At 37.7% G+C, this 21594-nt stretch overlaps 1 pseudogene; it reads left to right on the forward strand.

Annotated features, from left to right (window-relative positions):
- The window catches only part of LOC125118035 (extended synaptotagmin-2-like), a 77277-nt pseudogene extending 59340 nt beyond the window's left edge, over window positions 1-17937 (forward strand).
- The last annotated feature ends 3657 nt before the right edge of the window (window positions 17938-21594 follow it).

Consider the following 21594-nt stretch of genomic DNA (forward strand, 5'->3'; position numbering starts at 1 on the left):
TTTTTGTGTGTCTTTTTTACCTTTTTAGTGCTGCACCTGCAGCATACGGAGGTTCCCAGGCTAGGCGTCTAATCGTAGCTGTTGCTGCCGGCCTATGCCACAGCCACAACCACAACAGTGCCAGATCCAAGCTGCGTCTGCAACCTGCACCACAGCTCACAGCAACACCAGATCCTTAACCCACTGAATGAGGCCAGGGATTGAACCCGCTACCTCATGGTTCCTAGTCGGATTCATTTCCACTGTGCCACAACGGAAACTCCTTCTATCCATTTTTCAATTGATTTGTTTGTTTTCTGCTGTTGAATTATATGAGTTCTTTGTATATTTTCAAGGTTAGTGTATATAGTATTATACATATTATATATGTTATATATATTTTATATATATGTATTATGGATTCAGGAGAAGCTACAGAGAATTTCCATGTACCACTTATCAATATCCCCCCAATGACTGCAATTTACCTAGCTATAGTATGATATCAAAATCAGGACATTAACATGGTACAGTGTGTGTTTAGTTATTTATCAATTTATCACATGTGTAGTTTCTTATGACCACCTTTGAAACCAAGATACAGAATTTTTCCATTATCACAAGGACAACCTGAAAATTGGTCTTTGCAGTAACTCTGGCCTTCCCAAGCCCATCGTAGGCTGGAAAAAAGGGAAGGAGAAGCATAGGAAATTGCTCATAGATTCCAGGCACACAAATTTGCATGTTCTTTCACAGCCAGTTCATCTGCCCATACCTGTCTAATTGCTTAACCTGAGCTGTAATATAAATTTATTTTCCAAGATTATTGCTCTTCGCACCTAGTGACACACACAGATTTTCTGAGGCCAGTTGGTAATGGCCTTATTTACCCAAGCCTCATTTTTTAGTGGAACTTAGTTCACCAAGCCATGAGAAAAAGGAATATATATATGTAGGTGTAACTGGGTCACCATGCTGTACAGTAGAAAATGGACAGAACACTGTAAACCAGCTATAATGGAAAACAATAAAAATCATTATGTAAAAAAAGAAATTTGTAAATCAAATGGCTTTCACGCAATAGCAGTTGTCCTGACAAATAAGTGGATGGAACATAGTTATGAGGCAACAAAATTAAGTGATATTTGGAAATATGAGTGGACAGCCAGCATTAGAGAGCAGATTCTCAGATCGCTGATCTGAGCATAGGATTCTAGCATGCAAAGGAGAAACTCACAAGAGATGCTAGGGTTCTAATGTGGTTATAAGAGGGACTCATACACAGGGAAACCTGCAGAACTAGTAAACAGGACAGAGATAAAAGAACAAAACCAAACCAAAAGTAAAGGATTAGTGATAGCTAATGGTTTGTTCTGGTGTATAGGATGGGGGCTAAGTGTTACTTGATTACTACTAACAAAATCTTTTACAGAGGAAAATTTTTAATTTTTTTAATTGTCTTTTTTTTTTTTTTTTTTTTTTTTTTTGCTATTTCTTCGGCCGCTCCCATGGCATATGGAGATTCCCAGGCTAGGGGTCACATCGGAGCTGCAGCCTCCAGCCTACGCCAGAGCCACGGCAACGCGGGATCCGAGCTGCGTCTGCAACCCACCACTCCTCATGGCAACGCTGGATCGTCAACCCACTGAGCAACGGCAGGGACCAAACCCACAACCTCATGGTTCCTAGTCGGATTCGTTAACCACTGCGCCATGACAGGAACTCCGAAATTTTTTTTTTGTATTTTTTTAATTTAATTTAATTTTTTTACAGAATAAAATACATATATTTGAACACAATTACATTCACACAGATTATTATATCATGGATCTTAAGAAACAGATTAAGTGACTCCCTCTGGAGAAATAGAATGGATAATATGCTGAGACAAATAGTAAATTTATTCTATGCTTTATCCCATTTTGTATGGCTTTCATTTTTACTATTTAGTATTATCTATTACATTTCAATTTTTCTTTAAAAATTAGCATTGTATTAAAATTGTGTATATTATGCAACTGAAATTTATAAAGAAGAAAGCCTTATATACCATTAAATACTTTATATAGCATAATAAAAAGAATAACTTAACTGGTAAGAATAACAAAAATAATACACCCTCTGAAAATAAGTAAAATATAAAATGCATAAATTTGTTAAAAAAGTGTAATTATATAAATATGTCCTCACAATTTGTTACATCTTATTGATTCTTCATTAAAGGCATTACACCATTCTAGGTGAAGTGATAAACAAGACATTATAGACCTTACATTGTACCATGGAGAGAAATGGTTATTAATAATACAATTGTAGAACTATATTATTTAATTGGACAGTTGAATTATTTAATTATAATTATCATAAATTCTTTGATGAAGAGGAAAAGAGAATCAGATCGAAGAAGACTTCAGCATTCCAAGAATGATGTCAACTGACCCCTTTCATGGTGGATTATGCACTTATTTACTATGAGATATATTTCTTCTACAGAGATTCCTTGTTTGTGTATCAATTGTAGATTTTTGGTTTGCAGTTATTCTGAAGTTTTGAAATGAGTCCATATGTATATGAGATTGTTTTAAGTTGTTCTCTTAATTGAAAATTCATCTCCAGTGTCCTGCATTTGTATCCACCTCTTCTCATGATTTCTGATTTTGGTGGTATAATCGTGCATGGATGATTTCGTATCTTTACTGTATATATACCTTTACTGGTGAGCATTGTCATTTGTGGAATTTTTGTTTCCTGTTGCTGTCTTGTCTTTCCTGCCTAGAGAAGTTCCTTTAGTATTTGCTGTAAGGCTGCTTTTAGTGTTGCTGAATTCTCTTAGCTTTTGCTTCTCTGTGAAGGTTTTAATTTCTCCTTCAAACCTGAATGAGAACCTTGCTGGGTAAAGCAATCTTGGTTGGAGGTTTTTTCCTTTCATCACGTTAAGTATATCATGCCACTCCCTTCTGGCCTGCAGAGTTTCTGCTGAAAAATCTGCTGATAACCTTATCGGGGTTCCCTTGTATGTGATTTGTTTCTTTTCCATAGCTGCTTTCAAGATTCTCTCTTTGTCTTTAATTTTGGTCAGTTTGATTAATATGTGTCTTGGTGTATTCCTCCTTGGGTTTTTTTTTTATATGGTACTCGTTGTGCTTCCTGGATTTGAGTGAGTGGTTCCTTTCCCATGTCAGGGAAGTTTTTGGCTATTATCTCTTGGAATAATTTTTCTGTCCCCTCATCTCACTCTTCTCCTTCTGGCACCCCTATAATATGGATGTTGGTGTATTTAACGTTGTCCCAGAGTTCTGAGACTCTCTTCATTTGTTTTCAATCTTTTTTCTCTTTTTTGTTCTGCATCCAAGTAATTTCCACTAATCTGTCCTCCACCTCGCTTATTCGTTCTTCTGCCTCCTGTATTCTGCTGTTGGCTGCTTCTAGTGAATTTTTTATTTCAGTTATTGTATTTTGCATCTCTTCTTGTTTAAGTTTTATATCTTGTAACTCTTTGCTCAGTGTTTCCTGTAAGTTATCCATCTTTGCCTCCAGTTTATTTCTAATGTCTTGCATCATCTTTAGCATCAACAATCTAAAGTCTTTTTCCTGGAGGCTGAGAATCTCCTCATCACTTAGCTGATTTTCTGGGGTTTTTTCCTTTCTCCCTCATCTGAGTTATAGTTGTTTGTCTTATCATTTTTATAGGTTTTTGGTGTGGTGACCTTTTTCCAGATAATAGAGTTGCAGCCTGTCTTCCTCTGGTGTCTGCCCCCCTTGTGGCTGAAGTCAGTATGGGGGCTTGCTGTAGGCTTCCTGCTGGGAGGGGCTGATGCCTGCCCCCTGGTAGGTGGAGCTGATTCTAATCCCTCTGGTGGGTGGGGCTTAGTCTTTGGATGTGATTAGAGGCAGCTGTGTGCCTGAGGGGTCTTTAGGCAGCCTGTTTACTGAGGGGCGGGGCTGTGATCCCACCTGGATTGTTGTTTGCCCTAGGCTTCTCAGCACTGACTGACTGACTGACTGACTGACTGATGGGTGGGGCCGCATTATCCCAAAATGGTCCCCTCCTGAGAAAGGCAGCTGCTGAGTATTCCTGAGCTTTGCTTTCAATGTCCTTCCCTCAGGACAAGCCACATTCACCACTGTTTTCCCAGGTTGTCCTCCAAGAACTGCAGTCACGTTTGACCCAGATTCCTATGGAGACCTTTCTCTGCCCTGGGACCCAGTGCACATGAAAGTCTGTGTGCACCTTTTAAGAATGGGGTCTCCCACAATCCCATGCTTGGGCATATGCCCGGACAATACTCTACTTAAAAGAGACACATGCACCCGCATGTTCATTGTAGTACTATTCACAAGAGCCAGGACATGGAAACAAACCAAATGTCCATCAACAGATGATTGGATTCGGAAGAGGTGGTATATATACACAATGGAATACTACTCAGCCAGAAGAAAGAATGACATGATGCCATTTGCAGCAACATGGATGGAACTAGAGACTCTCATCCTGAGTGAAATGAGCCAGAAAGACAAAGACAAATACCATATGATATCACTTATAACTGGAATCTAATATCCAGCACAAATGAACATCTCCCCAGAAAAGAAAATCATGGACTTGGAGAAAAGACTTGTGGCTGCCTGATGGGAGGGGGAGGGAGTGGGAGGGATGGGGAGCTTGGGTTTATCAGACACAACTTAGAATAGATTTACAAGGAGATCCTGCTGAGTAGCATTGAGAACTTTGTCTAGATACTCATGTTGCAACAGAACAAAGGGTGGGGGAAAAATGTAAATGTAATGTATTCATGTAAGGATAACTTGATCCCTTGTCAGTTGATTAATTTGCAAAGATTTTCTCCCATTCTGTGGGTTGTCTTTTCATTTTATTTAGGGTTTCCTTTGCTGTGAAGAACCGGACAGCAACATGTAAAAGAATGAAATTAGAACACTTCCTAACACCATACACAAAAATCAACTCAAAATGGACTAAAGACCTAGATATAAGACCAGACACCATAAAACTCTTAGAGGAAAACATAGGTGAAACACTCTCAAACATAAACAACAACATCTTCTCAGATCCACCTATTAATGACAGTAAAGACAAAAGTAAAAAAATGGGACCTAATTAAACATAAAAGGTTTCTGTCCCTTTCTTTACTGGTTGGATGATTCCTTTTTATTTTATGCGTGCGTCCTCCTCTTTTTAGTTCTTGTGAATGTATTTTTGGTTTGTTTTATAGTTGACCTGTTTTTCAAGTATGTTAACCCCTTCCTATATCTGCTGGTTTTAGCCTTATGGTCATATAGGTTCAAACACATTATTAAAAAATTGTTAAAAAAATCCAGATTTTCTTACTTGCCTTCTCCACATTTTATGATTATTTTTGTCCTTTTAGACATCTTCATGGTTATCGTTTTGCTGCTATTTGTGTTTATCATCACTTTTACAAATAGTTTTTTTTTTCATTTTTAATCTGTATACTGGCTTATTCAAGTGATAACTTCCAAGTTGTTATTTCCTTCATCCTATATTTTCCTACTTATTCCCCTTTAATGGAGGCCTTCCAGATTTTCTTTTAGAATGGGTTTATGGAGATCCCTTCCTGGCTCAGTGGTTAACGAATGCAACTAGGTTCAATCTCTGGCCTCGCTCAGTGGGTTAAGGATCTGGTTTTTCAGTGAGCTGTGTTTTAGGTCACAGACTTGGCATGGATCCTGCATTTTTGTGGCTGTGGTGTAGGTCAGCAGCCGTAGCTGATTCATCCCCTAGCCTGGGAACTTATATATTCTGCAGGTGTGACCCTAAAAAGGCAAAAATAAAATGGGTTTAGTATTGCTGTATTACTTTAGGTTTTTTCTTGTTTCATTGGAGAAATTATTTCTCCTCCTATTTTAAATGATATTATTTCTGGGTAGAGTATTCTAGGCTGCAAATTTTTCCCTTTTAGATCTTTGAATATATCTTGCAACTCTCTTCTGGCCTGTAATATTTCTGTAGAGAAATCATCTGATACCCTCATGTGGATATCCTTATAATTAACTCTTTTTCTCTTGCTGCATTTAGGATCCTCTCCTTATCTTTAAATTTGCCATTTTCATTGCAATGTATCTTTGTGTGTGTCTATTTGAGTTCAACTTTTTGGGGGACCTCTGTACTTCCTGTATCTTGGTATCTGTTTCCTGTGGTTTTGGAATGCTTTCAGTCATAATTTTTTCAAATATATTTTCCATACCCTTTTCTTTTTCTTTACTCTCTGGAATGCCTATGTTATGTGTAGATTGGCCCACTTTATATTTTCCCATAGATATTTTATATTGTTTTCATGTTTTTTCAATTGGTTTTCTGTCTTCTGTCCTGATTGGGTGATTTCCATTATTTTATCATACAGGTCACTTATTCATTCCTCTGCATTATTCAATGCCTTTAAGTCACTGTGAGACTTTGCAAATTAATTTTATAATTTTCCTTGGCTCCTATGTATATTTTCTAGTTCTTTTCGAAGCTAATTTGCATTACCATTCATATCTGCTCTTAATTCCTTCATATTTTCTCTTAAGTCCTTCAGTATTTTCCCTATCTCCTTTTTGAACTCAGTGTCTGTTAGAATGCAGAAGTCTGTTTCTCTGTTTTTTCCTTCAGAGGAATTCTCCTAATTCTTTTAACTCAGAATGGTTCCTAACCTCCTTCATTTTGCTTACTTTTTTTCTTGTTCTGTGACTTTAGGGAAGACAACTACTATAGTTTTTTAGTGCTCTTTGAGAGACCCCATGAGTACTTTGTGAGGCTTCCTTTTTTTTGTTGTGGTGGCCAATTTTGTTTCAGATGCTTTCTGTCTCTTTCCTCAATGCATGCAGGCTGTTGTCCCCTGATAGTGGGTGTGCTGGTGTTAAGACCTGAGCTCACTTACAGGAAGATGTTGTCAATGAGCAGGGCTAGTTGCCAGTCCCTGGTTTCTAGGCCATGGGAGGTGGCACAGTCTGCTCCCTGTTGAGGGGCCCTGGGAAGTAACAGTGACCCTCAGGGTGGTGTAGGTGGCACCCAGAGCCTTTGGCATTGGCCACAGCAGGGTGTATTCATTCCCAGGCAAGTGACAGCAGTGAGTGGGGTTTGGCTGTAGTGCTCTCCTCTGCAGTGACCCCAGAGGTAACTGGGCAGTAGACCATACCTGTTCATGGACCCCTGATGCCTGCCCAAGAGGTTCCCCACCACCCAAGATTTCACAGCTGCACAGAGATAGATATTCCTATTGTGGCCCCACCTCTCTTCTCACCCTCACCAACAATGACATTGCTTTACCTGCAGGTCCATGCCTCTTCCTGTGCTCCCTCAGCTGTGATGCTCACCTTCCTATGTTGTGACACACGAATCCCTAGTCCCTCAGGCTGTCTACACACAGCCAACAATAGTCCACTTCCCAGAACTGACTTCTAAAGCCTGAGTCTCAGAGTCCATGCCCCACCCTAGTGTCACAGGCTCTAGTGTCAGAGGCTGGTGGTACTGATAATCTCTGCAATCTCTTCTGTTTTGCCCTCCTCAGTCAAGCTGCTGCAATTTTCTTGGAGGCTTTGAGGTTCCCCTCTCTGGGATTGTGGCCTCCCAGGGTGCATGTTTTTTCCTCTTTCACAGCTCCCTTTCATGTATGCTCACCCCTTCCTGGTTTATTTTTTTCTCTCCTCTCTTTCTTTTTTTCTTTTTTTTTCCCTTGTGTTTTACCCAGGTATATAGAGGGTTTCTTGTCCTATTGCAGGTTTAATATCTTCTCCCAGCATTCAGTAGATATTCTGTACCCATTGTTCTACCTGTAGATTTTTTTTAATGTCTTTGTGGGAGGTGAGTGCTACTTTGTACTCCTCTGCCATCTTGTTCCTGCTCTCAAAACTTTAAAAATTTTTAGAATGTATGTTTAGTTAGCAGAATTTTAACAATAATATTTCTTGTCACAGATATCTTTGTGTTCTTCTTGTTTAAGTTTTATTCATCTTCTTCTTTTGTAGGTTTTGATACTTTTGCTAAACTTGGGAAATTTTAAGCCTTTATTCTTTCAAATAATTTCTTATCCCCATCCTACTTCTCTTCTACTTTTGGGATTCTGATGACACAAATATTAGGTTTTAGGTATAGACCCACAATTCCCTAAATTTCTGTTCATCCTTTTCAGTATATTTACTTTCTGTTGTTCAAATAAGGCTATTTTCTGTCAATCTCTCTTCAAGTTCACTGACTCTTCTGGCCTGTCATTTTTATGTTGACTCCTATTATTGATGTTTTCTTTTTAATTTTGATTATTATTTTTTTTCAGTTCTATAATTTTAATTTACAAAACTCAGAACCAGAAGAATATTTGGGATACAAGTGCTACAAAGGATACATTGTATTTTATCTAATGAGAGAGTTAGGATAGGCTACTTGGAAGAAGTGATGACTGAGCTGAATGTAAAGATTTAATTATGTGAACAGAGGAAGGAAGAACATTTCAAGAAAAGGGAACACACATGCTAAGTTCCTGTACTGAGGATCAAACTGTGTTAGAGGAAATTTTAAATGCCAGTGTGGCTTGAATTTAGTGCATGCACCAAGTGAAGGAGAGAAAAGTGTGAGATGAGCATGGGAGCTATGTGAGTCATTTATATAAGCAAAGATAAAGAATTTAGTATGTATTATAAATGTGATGTGCTATAATAGGAGGGTTTCCAGTGGGGAAATGATTTGATGTTATCTCATCTTAAAATTCCCTTTGGTTTGTCAGTGAGATGAAGAGGAGGGATAATTGAAAGCAGGAAGACCAAGGCAGGGAGTGATTTGACTTAGTGTGCCAAGGGTGTGGAGATAATGTAAAGTAGAAAAATTCAGGATGTGCTTTGTAAGTAAAACCAGAGGTGAAGGGAAAGAAAATGTGTCAGATCCTAATTGCAAACTACTCCATGTGTGAGTTTTTAGTATCCCACAATGTTTATACTTACTCATAATTCCCAATGCATTTTCATATCACATGAACCCCACAACCTGAGAGATAGTGATTATTATCATATTATCATTACTACCAACACCATCATCACTTTTTGACTGATCAGGAAATTAAGGCTCAGGAAAGTGAAGTGATTTGGGCAAAGTAAAGCAGCAAGGAAAATAGCACATTGCATTATCTCACTACAGGACAAATAATTTTCAGATTTTGTATTTTTATGAAGTTCCATATTGAGCTAATTATTCTTAGCATCAATCAAAATTCTCCCCTGTGTAGGCACCTATTCATTCTCAAAAGAAAAGGCAATAACGTATATATAGACAAAGGAATACTACTCAAATATAAAAAAGAATGACATAATGCCATTTGCAACAACATGGATGGAACTAGAGATTCTCATGCTGAGTGAAATAGATACCATATGATATCACTTATATCTGGAATCTAATATACAGCACAAATGAATCTTTCTACAAAAAAGAAAATCATGGACTTGGAGAATAGACTTGTGGTTGCCAAGGGGGAATGGGAGGGAGTGGAGTGGTTGGGGAGCTTGGTGTTAATAGGTACAAACTATTGCCTTTCAAATGGATTAGCAATGAGATCCTGCTGTGTAGCACTGGGAACTATGTCTAGTCACTTATGATGGGGCATGATAATGTGCAAAAATAGAATGTGTACATGTATGTGTAACTGGGTCACCATGCTGTACAGTAGAAAAAATAATTTATTGGGGATATAACAATTAAAAAATAATAATAAAATTTTTAAAAAGAAACTAAGGTGTGGGTGCTAGGTGCACATAGTTCAGCAGACCAAGCAAGGAAATATATGAATATATTCATGTAAAAAACAAAAAAACAAAAATCATTTTGGCTATTTGACTTTGGAAAGCTGATTTTGTGTCTTTAAAACTCATCTCTCAAGTAGTTATCAAAATCGTATCTTCCTTGTATTTTGGGGAGAGTGCATTCAATAAGGTCATAGATTGCCTAGCATATAGAAGGAAATAAGGTGTTTATCTTTTCTCCTTGTATGGAAGGTGTGGAATGGCTTGTATAGATTGAACATTACTGGAAGCCCTTCAATTTGACCCCAGAGGCCTATTGACAAGAGAGAACAATGGTCACAAAGGAAACAAGCACTGAATTTAGACCCATACACCCCTCCACCATGAAGAGTAGCAGCAAGCCCAGAGTTGCAAATGAGAAAATTTCTGATATTTCCAATTAAAAGGTTTTCCTATGTAGCTGTAAATCTAGATTTGTTTAATGACTTATGTTTCCAGGTACCAGTTAGCAGTAGGTAAAATTTTCTGATTGCGACATTGGGTATGGCCTCTGAAAGAAACCCAGAAGGGTTAGTGACTCTTTGAATTTATTTCTTTGGCTCCACTTCACCTTAGGGACTAGAACTCTGGTTCCCAATGCCCAGACAGTGAATTACCAGAAGGAATCCTCAAGTGATCACTGGCTGAAGCTCATCTTGATCCTGGGAAAATACTTTCAGTGTTGAGTAGGAGACTTTCAGTTTCCAAGAAATAAGCAAATATCCTAACAAGGATATATTTCAGGAGCCAGAAATATAGGATCATGAAACTAAAAGTAATTTTCAACTACCAGGGGACTCCTGGGAACTACATGAAAGTGCAATTAGGCCACTGAGCCACATAAGTCAAAAATCCTTTACAGCACCATCAAATCTGAAATGTAATGAAGACAAATTGCTCTATTTCGTTTTTACCATTCATCCTAGACTGGACCATCATGGAATGTGGTGAGAAGGAAATGGTGATTGGATGGTAGCCAGTCTATGGATTATTTCATCAAACAGTGATTCAAAACAATCACTGGGAACCCTTTGAATGCTAGGATCATATTTGTCTTCTTCTATGTCTTTCACAGAGCAAATACTAAAAAAGTACTTATCAAATGGATGAAAAGATGGATGGATGGAAATATAGACTGAAAAATTAGGAAACTAGGTTTTATTGTTGCCAGTAATTTGCATATGATGTTGACAAAGTTCTTTTTCTCTGCTGCTAATTGTCTTTGTATAACACATAATGCTATTTCCTAAATAAGTCTTTTACTAATTTCACCACAGTTAAAAATGCCATAGCTCCCCCCGAATGTGTCTTGACTTAGTATTTTTCTTCATAGTATTTTTATCATCATATATACTATGTATTTATTTGTATGTTTATTTTCCATCTCCTTATTGCCTCCAAGAAAAAGTAAGCAACATGAGGTCAGGGATCTAAGTCTCTTGTGTTCACAGCTGAAAACTTGGCACTTGATATTTTCCTAGTATACACTTAATAAATCAATGAATGCATTCTTCTTGAAACTTTTTAAAAAACAGACTCACAGACTTTATTTTTTTATTTAGTTTTTATTGTTATTTTCCACAACACACTTTTTTTCCCACTGTACAGCATTGGGATCCAGTTACACATACATGTATACATAATGATTTATCCCATTGTTATGCTGACTTGTAAGTATCTAGACATAGTTCTCAATGCTACACAGCAGGATCTCATTGTTAGTCAATTCCATGAGCAATAGTTTGCATCAGATAACCCCAAGATCCCAATCTCTCCCCCTTCTTCCCCCTCCCCCGGGACAAACACAAGTCAATTCTCCCAATCATGATTTTCTTTTCTGTGGAAAGGTTCATTTGTACTGTATATTAGATATGAGATATGAATGATATCATATGGTATTTGTCTTTCTTTTTCTTACTTACTTCACTCAGGATGAGAATCTCTAGTTCCATCCATGTTGCTGCAAATGGCATTATTTTGTTCTTTTTTATGGCTGAGTAGAATTCCATTGTGTATATACACCACTTCTTCCTAATCCAATTGTCTGATGATGGACATTTGGGTTGTTTCCATCTCCTGGCTATTGTGAATAGAGCTGCAATGAACATGTGGAGAATGTGACATTTTTAAGGAATGTTTTGTCCGCATATATGCCCAAGAATGGGATTGCTGTGTCATATGGTAGTTCTATGTATAGATTTCTAAGGTATCTCCAAACTGTTCTCCATAGTGGTTGTACCAGCTTACATTCCCACCAACAGTATAGGAGGGTTCCCTTTAGTCCACACCCCCTCTAGCCTTTGTTATCTGTGGACTTATTAATGACGGCCATTCTGACTGGCGTGAGGTGGTATCTCATGGAGGTTTGATTTGCATTTCTCTAATAATCAGGGATGTTGAGCTTTTTTTCATGTGCTTGCTGGCCATCTGTATCTCTTCCTCGGAGAAATGTCTATTCAGGTCGTTTGCCCATTTTTCCATTGGGTTATTGGCTTTTTTGCTGTTGAATTGCATAAGTTACTTCTATATTCCAGAGATAAGCCCTTGTCAGTTGCATCATTTGAAATGATTTTCTCCCATTCTGGAAGGTGTCTTTTTGTTTTCTTTTTGGTTTCCTTTGCTGTGCAAAAGCTTTTCAGTTTGATTAGGTCCCATTGGTTTATTTTTGCTTTTATTTCTGTTGCTTTTGGGAGACGGACCTGAGAGAACATTTGTAAGGTTGATGTCCGAGAGTGTTTTGCCTATGTTTTCTTCTAGGAGTTTGATGGTGTCCTGTCTTATATTTAAGTCTTTCAGCCATTTGGAGTGTATTTTTGTGCATTGTGTGAGGGTGTGTTCTAGTTTCATTGATTTGCATGCAGCTGTCCAGGTTTCCCAGCAATGCTTGCTGAAGAGACTCTCTTTTTCCCTTTTGATGTTCTTGCCTGCTTTGTCAAAGATTAATTGAACACAGGTGTCTGGGCTTACCTCTGGGTTGTCTATTCTGTTCCATTGGTCTGTCTGTCTGTTTTGATACCAGTACTACACTGTCTTGTGGCTCTGTAATATTGCTTGAGGCCTTGGAAAATTATGCCTCCTGCTTGGTTTTTGTTCCTCAGGATTTCTTTGGCAATTCTGGGTCTTTTGTGGTTCCATATATATTTTTGGATTGTTTGTTCTAGTTCTGTGAAAAATGTCATGGGTAATTTGATAGGGATTGCATTGAATCTGTAGATTGCTTTGGGTAGTATGGCAATTTTTACAATATTAATTTTTCCAACCCAGGAAGTGGCATGGAATATCTTTCCATTTCTTTACATCTTCTTTAATTTGCTTGATTAATGTTTTATAGTTCTCAGCATATAATACTTTTACCTCCTTGGTCAGGTGTATTCCCAGGTATTTAATGTTTTGGGGTGCAATTTTAAAAGGTTTGTATTTTTATATTCCTTTTCTAATCTTTCATTTTTAGTAATGTGATTGATTTCTGAATGTTAATCTTATATCTTGCTACTTTTCTGAATTCGTTGATCAGTTCAAGTTGTTTTTGGGTTGGGTCCTTAGGGTTTTCTATGTATAGTGTCAGGTCATCTGCATACAGTGAAAATTTTATGTGTTCTTTTCCTATTTGGATGCCGTTATTTATTTTGTTTGTCTGATTGTGGTGGCTAGGACTTCCAAAACTATGTTGAATAGCAGTGGTGAGAATGGGTTCCCCAGTCTTGATTCAGATTTAACTGGGAAGGTTTTTAATTTTTACTATTGAATATTATATTTGCTTTGGGTTTGTCATAAATGGCTTTGATTATGTTAATGAAGGTTCCCTCTATACCCACATAGGTGAGAGTTTTTATCATGAATGGGTGTTGGACTTTGTCAATTGCTTTTTCTGCATCTATTGAGATGATCATGTGTTTTTTTTTTTACTTTTCTTTTGTTAATGTGGTATATGATGTTGATGATTTGTGTATGTTGAACCATCCGTGTGTACCTGGGATGAATCCCACCTGGTCATGGTGTATGATCTTTTTAATATGTTGATGGGTTTAATTGGCTAAAATTTTGTTGAGAATTTTTGTGTCTATATTCATCAACGATATTGGCATATAGCTGTCTTTTTCGGTTGTGTCTTTGTCTGGTTTTGGAATTAGGGTGATGATAGCTTCATAGAAAGTCTTTGGGAGTGTTCTTTTTTCTTCAAACTTTTGAAAATGTTTAAGGAGAATGGACACCAGTTCCTTTTTGTATGTTTGATAGAATTCACCTGTGAAGCCATCTGGTCCTGGACTTTTTATTTTGTAGGGAGTGTTTTTATGACCTATTCAATTTCATTTCTAGTGATTGGTCTTTTCAGTAGGTCTATTTCTTCTTGAGACTATTTTGACAGGCTGTAAGTCTCTAGAAAGATGTCTGTTTCTTCCAGATTGTCAAATTTCTTGGCATATAATTGTTCATAGTATTTTCACATGGTTTTTGTCTTTCTGTACTATGCATTGTGATTTGTCTTTTTTAATTCTTATTTTGTTTATTTGGGTTCTTTCTCTCTTCTTGCCAGTACTTTGTCAATTGTGTTTACCTTTTCAAAGAATTATCTCTTGGTTTTATCAATTTTTCTATTGTTTTTTGAATCTCTATTTTATTGATTTACTCTTTGATCTTTATAATTACCTTCCTTCTGATGACGTTAGGTTATTTTGTTCTTCTTTTTCAAATTTATTTAAGTGGTGGGGTAATTTGTCAATTTGACATCTTTCTTCTTTTTTGAGGAAGGCCTGTGTTGCTATGAACTTCCCTCTAAGCACTGCTCTTGCAGCATCCCATAGATTTTGAGAGTTTTTGTCTTCATTATCATTTGTCTCAAGGTATTTTTAAATTTCTTTCTTGATTTCATTGACCCATTGTTTTATTAGTAGAATTTGTTTATTCTCCATGTAGTAGGTTTTTTCTCATTTCTTTCCTGTGGTTGATTTCTAGTTCCATGCCATTGTGGTCAGAGAAGATACTTGAAATCATTTCTATACTCTTATATTGATACGTTTGGCTTTGTGCTCAATATGTGATCAATTCTTGAAAATGTTCCATGTGCACTTGAGAAGAATATGTGTTCTGATTTTTTTGGATGTAATGTCCTGAAAATGTCAATTAAGTCTAACTTTTCTATTGTTTCCTTTAAGGTCTCTGTTGCTTTATTGATTTTCTTTCTAGAGGATTTGTCCATTGATGTGAGTGGGATGCTAAATTCTCCTACTATGATTGAATTCCCAACAATTTCTCCTTTTATGTCTGTTAATATTTGCTGTATGTATCTGGGTGCTCCTATATTTGAGGTGTATATGTTGACAATTGTACTATCCCCTTCTTGAATGGATCCTTTAACCACTAAATAGTGTCCTTCTTTGTCTTTATTGATGGTCTTTGTTTTAAAGTATTTTGTCTTATATGAGTATTGCAACTCCTGCTTTCCCATCTTGTCCATTGGCATGAAATATATTTTCCCACCCCCTCACTTTCAATCTATATGTGTCCTTTGTCCTAAGGTTAGTTTCTTGTAAACATCAGAATGAAGATTTTTGCTTTTTTATCCAATATTCCATTCTGTGTCTTTTGATTGGAGCATTCAGTCCATTGACATCAGAAAACCAAATGAAACAAACATGAAAGCAATATAAGTGACCTATGGGATAATATAAAATGGGATAATCTCTGCATAATAGGAATTCCAGAAAGAGATGAAGAAGAAAAGGGGATTGAAAATATGTTTGAAGAAATTATCACTGGAAATTTACCAAATCTAAAGGAACTGATATCAAGATAGAGGAAGCACAGAGGGCCCCAAACAAGTTGAACCCAAATAAACCCACACCAAGACATGTTATAATAAAAATGACAAAAGTTAATGAAAAAGAGAGGATTCTAAAGGCAGCAAGAGAAAAGCCAAGTGTCAGTTATAAGGTATCCCCCACAAGGCTATCAGCTTATTTCTCTACAGAAACTCTACAGGCCAGGAGGGAATGGCAAGAGATATTTAAAGCACTGAAAGGAAAAAATGTGCAACCTAAAATACTCCATCCAGCAAGAATATCATTTAATATAGAAGGGGAACTAAAAAATGTCTCCAACAAACAAAAGCTAAAAGAATACAGCAATACAAAGCCCATTGTAAAAGAAATAGTGAAAGGGCTTTTCTAAATTAAAAAAAAAGAGGAAGAACTAAGATGAAGGAAACCAAAATCAGAGAGCAGTCACTTAAATAAGGCAGCATACAGATCTAATCGTGAAGATGTTTAAAATAAAATTTAAAAAAAGAAATCAAAATCACAATATGTGGGCAAGGAAAGTAAAGAAACAAATAGATTTTTTTTCTTTTTTCTTTTTTAAAATTTTATTATGGTAATGAAGTGTTTGAACCTACAGGACTATCAGGCTAAAGCACAAAATTATAGGAAGGGGTTAACATACTTAAAAAACAGCACAAGCACAAATCATAACTGAACATTACATTCACAAAAAATGAAAAGTACTCAAGCAGAAAATAATTGGAGACCATACAACCAAAAAAAAAGAAAGGAAGAATGGAGAATCCTAGAATCAACTGGAAAACAAGGTTTAAAATGGCAATAAATAAACATCTATCAATTATCACCTTAGATGTCAATAGACTGAACACTCCAATCAACAGACTCACAGACTTTAAAAAGAAACATATGGTTACCAAAAGGGACAGATGGGGCAAGGAATGGCTTGGGCTTTGGAGACTGTTGTATGCACATTATGGTATATAGAATTACTTGCCAATGGGGAACTGTTGTATAGCATGTGGAACTCTATCCAATATTCTGTGATAATCTATATGGGAATAGAGTCTGAAAAAGAATGTATGTGTATATATGTGTATAATTGGATCACTTTGTTGTGCAGCAGAAATTATCACAACGTTGTAAATCAACTATACTTCAATAAAACAAAAAAAAGAGAAGAGCAGAGATTCACTTTACTTAAGTTGAGTATTGGTGGTCCTGGAGACATTTCTGGCTTTTCAAGATGGAGTACCCTGATGGCCAGCTTCATCTTCAGTGAGCTGTAGGGACCCAAGGTACTGAGCTGGAACTACTGGTTTATGGTCATGTTCTTGTTGGCAAGCAGCTGGCTGAACAGGATATTCAGATTCCCCAAATATCACTGGTTCTGTTCATCTCTCACTTTCACTTCAATCTTCTGATGCCTGGGATTCTGAATAAATAAAGGGAAGTTTTTCTCCCACACAGGATCGTTGGTTTTGTAGCCAATCTTACTCTCCTGGGCCTTGTGACCAGCTGACAGTTAGATAAGAGGATTTGGGTTGCTGTTTATTTTCTTCCTTGGTGGAAGCTTCCTCACTGAGTACAGGAACAAGATCAGCAATGAGGAGGACAGCATGTCATTGGCTTTGTCTTTGTCATCTTTGATGTCTGTCTGTTTCCAGGGAAGGAGAAAAATACGTGTCAGGCCTTATATGTCTGCATCACCAGGCACTGGTGACAGCAGCACAGCCTCATCCACACCAGTCATCAGGGGGCAGTGATAAGCTGTGTGGAATAGAGAGCCATGCCTATAGAAGCAAGCCCTCAGAGGCCACAAGACCTGTGCAGAAGCTCCTCCAGCCTACAGGTTGGTGCTGCTGATTCCCATAGACACATCTCTGTCAAGAAGCCTACCCTAAGCATTGCCCTGGACATCTCACTGCCATCACCACTCAGGAGCCCTAGCAGACACTGTGGCAACTTGAGAATAGGACGACTTGGGATGGTCCCCACAGGGGAAGACCCAGGTGATGATCCAGCACAGCTCACAGGAGAACAAGCTGGTGGTGGCCATGCACTTCTACATAAATCTCATTATCTTCTCTAAAGATGGCTCTGACCCATACATCTGCTTATATCAGACAGGAGAATGCCAGGAAGGAGAAAAACCCATGTGTCAAAGAAAACACTGGACTCCATGTTCAACCAGAGCTGTGATTTCAGAATTTCATTGCTGGAAGTGCAGATGAGAGCACTGGACATGGCTGTGAAGAACAGTGGCAGCTTCCTGTCCAAAGACAAATGGCTTCTCAGCAAAGTGCTTGTTGGTCTAGCATCTGAGGAACTCTCCAAAGGCAGGACCCAGTGGTATGACCTCATAGAAGATAGGACAATTCTGCATTCGGTGACATAGGCCACCTGGCCTATGAAATATTGGTATTTTAGGCATATTTGGCCAATTTTACCATTGGGTTTTGTATGTTTAATTTCCTTTGGTGTCTCAGCAGTTATCACCATGTGCTGAGGAGAATGGTGAGATGTTGTGCTAGTAAAGCTGTCTGTCATTTTGATCTGCTGGGAACCATATATATGGATATGCTTTGTTATTGCCTTGTTTTGTACATCCCTAAGATGCACAATGCTGTGTAAATAGACTATTTTTTGTATAATCTCTACATGCAGGTTTGAATTAAAAAGAAAATGGATCAAGGAAATATGTATTTTTTTCTTCTAAAACTTATTAAATTGTTATGACAAATAATCATTTTTGTCTTTGAAATAAAAAGTTCTCTGTGACCTATTTTATGGTGTTTCTTTTTAAAAAAGAAAGAGTGAGGAGTTCTCATCATGGCTCAGTGGTAAAGAATCCAACTAGGATCCATGAGGATGCTGGTTCTATCCTTGGCCTCACTCAGTGGGTTAGGGATCCAGCATTGCTGTGAGCTCTGGTGTAAGTTGTAGACATACCTCAGATATTGTATTGCTGTGGCTGTGGAGTAGGCTGGCAGATGTAGCTCTGATTTGACCCCTAGTCTTGGAACTTCCATATGCCATGGTTGCAGACCTAAAAACCAAAAAAAAGAGGAGGAAAAATAAAATTATTCAAAATATGTACACTTCCACAAATATAAAGATGTATTACTGACAAATCAGTTGAAGTGCTTATAAGGAAAATTGTCATATAACTGAGTAATATAAAATGTTAAAAGGATTGTTATGATTCACAAATCATAGTGTACTAATACAAAATTTCTTGGTAAAAAGGAATGTCTTAAGTTTGCAAAAAGATGGGGAGGCAGAAAAGACTACCACTGTGACAAACTGGGAGAGGAAGCATCAGAATATTAAACTTTATAAAGTGTAAAATGAATTCGATTTAGACCTAAAATCTAAATTCAAGTTCTAGCCATTCCGTTTAATATTACCAAACACTTAAAGTATGATTAGCCCCACTTCTTAGCTTTATGAGCTTATGCAAATTATTTTAATTCTCTGAGCCTCATATTTCTCACCTGTAGTATGAGGATGGGTGATGCTTGCCCTGTATTATAGGTGGCTGTAAATTTCAAATGAGTTCCCATGTGGGAAAGTTGTTTTTAAGCTATAATGTGCTTCAGGAAGTGAGAAATGTGGCCAAGATGGCAGAGTAGGAAGACCCTGAGCTCACCTCTTTCCATATAATTCAAACTTTCAACTATTTGCAAAGCAACCATCAATAAAAATGACCTGAAGACTAGCAGAAAACATTTTCCACAAAAAAAGATATAGAAGAAACACCACAGGATGAATTGGAGAGGTGGGAATATAATCTGTTCAAGATCCACATTCTCAGGTAGATGACTTGCAAACAATTATAGAGGTTATCCCAGAGGAGTAAGTGGTCAGAGCTTCACATTGGGTCTTTCACAGAAAAGATGAGCTTCCAGAACATCTAGCTTTGAATGTCATTGGGGTTTTCATGCAGGAGAACCAAAGGGTTGTAAGATACAGAGACTCTGTCTTAAAGGGTTTTGCAAAATCTTGCATGCTCCAAAATGACCCTGAGAAAGACACATGTGCAGGCCTTGGAGAGCCTCTCAGAAAGGCAAGAGGCAACAGGGATTCCCAATGGAGAAAGAGACAGTGGAAGCAGCAATTTTGGGGAGCTCATTCTACCATGAGGATACCAGTGCTGGAAAGCACAATAATGGAGTTCTCTCTCTAGACTATTAGCACCAGGGGCTTAGCTTCTCACCAGCATGTCAGCACCAGATCTTGGAACTCACAGGAAAAGAAATCAGCAATGCAGGGAAACTGCCTGATCCAATAGTAGTCCAGCCTCAGCCATGAGCACCCCCAATCCTCTCAAGTGGCTACCTAGAACAAAGCCCCACCAACCACCAAGCCAGCACCAGCAACAAGATTCTAAAGGCTGTAAGATCAACCATCCTAGGACCCAAGCTTGCCCACCAATGGACCAGCATCAAAACCCAGGCACCTAAGCTGTACAGCTAGCCTCTCTAGAACTCATCCCTAAATGCAAGGGGGCCTAATCAAGCTGCATGATCTCCTCAGGCCCCAATGCAAGTTGTCCCAGGCACAAGCTTCATCCACCAGAATGCTAGCAGCCACTGCATGAGGTAGCATCTAATAGACAACTGGGTCAGGAGCCAGAACACCCATTTAATTCAACCCTGCCACAAAAAAAGTGTTCATTCATCCCACATAAGTCTCACCCCTGGAGCATATAGCTCTGGTGATCATAGAATATGATTCTGGGGTCCATAGGACCTCTCCTACATAATGTAACTTCTCAAATATTGTGAAATTAATCCAAAATACCTAATATAGAAATAAAAACATAGAATTAAGCAAAATGAGACAACAGAATAATATATTCCAAAAGAAAGGAACAAGAAGAAGTAAACAAAGTGGAGGTAAGCAATCTACCTGATTAAGAATTCAAGATAATGATCATAAAGATGTTCAATGAACTTGAGAGAGAAATAAATATACACATTGAGAATTTTAACAGAGATAGAAATTAACAAATAAACCTATCCACAAAACAGAAACAGACACACAGAAATAGAGAACAGACTTGTGGATGTCAAGGGGAAGAGGGGAGGGAGTGGGATGAATGGGGACTTTGTGGTTAGTAGATACAAACTACTACATTTAGAATGGGTAAGAAATGAGACCCTACTGTGTAGCATGGGGAACTATATAGAATCTCTTGGGATAGAAGATGATGGAAGATAATATGAGAAAAAGGTATATTTATGAATGTCTGGGTCATTTTGCTGTAAAGCAGGAATTGGCACAACATTGGAAATACTTGAGGAATACAATAACTGAAATAAAAATATACTAGAAGAAATCATCAGTAGATTAGGTGACACATAGGAACCAATCATAAAATTGGGGAGGAGTTCCCATCGTGGCGGAGTGGTTAACGAATCCGACTAGGAACCATGAGGTTGCGGTTTCGGTCCCTGCCCTTGCTCAGTGGGTTAACGATCCGGCATTGCCGTGAGCTGTGGTGTAGGTTGCAGACGCGGCTCGGATCCCGCGTTGCTGTGGCTCTGGTGTAGGCCGGTGGCTACAGCTCCGATTCAACCCCTAGCCTGGGAACCTCCATATGCCACGGGAGCGGCCCAAGAAAAAGCAACAACAACAACAACAACAAAAGACAAAAGACAAAAGAAAAAAAAAGGCAAAAGTAGTAAAATCTATGTATCCACATTAAATAGTTAAGAAGTGCTCAAAATAAAAATATACAAATTATGACATGAAAAACATAAAACTTGTGGGGAAAGTAAAAGTGTAGGGTTGATAGAACTAGATTTAATTTGGGAGAACAACAACTTAAAATAGTCACCTATAAATATGTGTTATTATCTGTGAGCCTAATGGAAACCATTAACAAAAACCTCTAATAGATAAATGTACAAAAAAGAGAGAAAAGAATCCAAACATGAATCTAGCATAACACTAAATATAGTCATCAAATCATAGGGGAAGAGGGAAAAAGAAAAAAGGAACAAAAATAGCCACAAAAACAAGCAGAAAACAACGAAAATGTAATAAG

This window comes from Phacochoerus africanus, chromosome X (genome assembly GCF_016906955.1).
Source record: "Phacochoerus africanus isolate WHEZ1 chromosome X, ROS_Pafr_v1, whole genome shotgun sequence".
NCBI lineage: Eukaryota > Metazoa > Chordata > Mammalia > Artiodactyla > Suidae > Phacochoerus > Phacochoerus africanus.